Source organism: Hipposideros armiger, unplaced genomic scaffold (genome assembly GCF_001890085.2).
Source record: "Hipposideros armiger isolate ML-2016 unplaced genomic scaffold, ASM189008v1 scaffold_825, whole genome shotgun sequence".
Classification (NCBI taxonomy): domain Eukaryota; kingdom Metazoa; phylum Chordata; class Mammalia; order Chiroptera; family Hipposideridae; genus Hipposideros; species Hipposideros armiger.
Genome location: NW_017732175.1, coordinates 423,664 through 425,218, shown reverse-complemented (window position 1 = coordinate 425,218; position 1,555 = coordinate 423,664).

The following is a 1,555-nucleotide window of genomic DNA, read 5'->3' as shown; positions in this document are numbered from 1 at the left end:
CAGCTGTCATGCCAACTATCCTCGGCCACCGCCACGTCCTTGTAGAGCAGGTCCTAGCTTTCCTCCCATTAAGCAGCACAGGCGACCTACCTGCACATGAGGAGACTTCTCCCTAAACGCCATCTCCACCGGGCTAAGGATGGAGCCAGCGCTATTTCCGAAATGTGATAGTTCCGCTATGATAGAGATGTGAACGCCGAGTGGCTGGCCAGCCCCTTGGAACGGCAGCGTGGAGATGTGCCAGCTGGCGTTTCCTGCCGCTGTGCCGCGCGTGGATTAAAACACAGGCTGACAGACACTGTAATGGATAACCCTGGAGTGATGGTATGTTCACACCGTGAAANCACTAAGGGGGCCATTGCCGGGAATCATTTCTTAACTCTTTCTGCATCTTTGCGCTTCTCCTGTAAGACTCCCAAGTCCTGAGCAGAAGCATCTAAGTGATCCAGTCTTGATACTCCAGCCTCATACTCCAGCCACTGGAGGGTGGAGACAAAAACGAGCTATCTCCTGGGGCCCGGTAGTGAGCAGCAGGGCCTTGCTCCCACCCAGATCCACAGAGGAAGGATTCTTCCAACATAGGAAGGCATTTGAAGGCAGAATATATGAACAAACATGCCCCTCCGTGTGTCACCACCTGCCTGCGTTTTTTCTCAGACGCATCCTCCATCTATACCTTTAGTTCAGACCTTCCCTTTCACGCTCCATGGTACCCCACATTTACAGAGGATGGACATTGGCCCACCATCTTCCTCCCCTTCTCACAATATTTCTTTCTTCGAGAATCACCCGGGAAAGTAGGTAAAAATGCAGAATCTCTTGATTCACTCACTCCCCCCACAATCCTGATTTTGCATTTCTGGAGTAGACCCAGAAATGTTGCGTTTTTAGCAGGTGGCCCCGCTGATTGTGACACCAGTATTGGCTGTTCTTCTTGAGAAACAGGGTTCGCATCTGTTACAAACTCTGGCCAACATCTTCTCTGCCGTTCCTCTCAAACCTTCGCTCTCTGTCCCCCAAACAATATGCCTTCGCTATTGCAAAGACTGTTTTCAAGCCATCTTTCTGCATTGTTGGCTTTATTATCTATCCATCTGTCTCACCATTGCGAGTGTAGGACTTCTCATAGGGGGCAGAGGGAAATTGCCCTCTGCTGCCTGCTTCCCTGGAGACTCAGCTGCACTTCCAGAAACTGGGTTCTGTGTGACCGCTCTGGAGGGTATAGTATTGGGTCCTTGGAAAGGCACGGGCGCTGACCAGCCAGAATGGATGCTGGCTGGGAAACTTGTCTGCATCCTGGTAGTCGTAGACAGTGGCTCTTTGGGCTTCTGGATCTGCCGCCCAGCAGGCCTTCCCTACGGCCTACCTGCAGCCACGTCACAAGTCAGTTGTCAGCCACCTTCAGGCCCTTCTCACGAGGTACTCTGCAAACGGCGTGCTGAGCGTGACCTGCGGAAACATTCGCTCCCCCTTGTGGGCACGTTATGATCACGCCCTTATCATTTGCTGCAGACATCTTCCTTTTCAAACTTAGCGGTGTGTTCAGAGGCCTGTT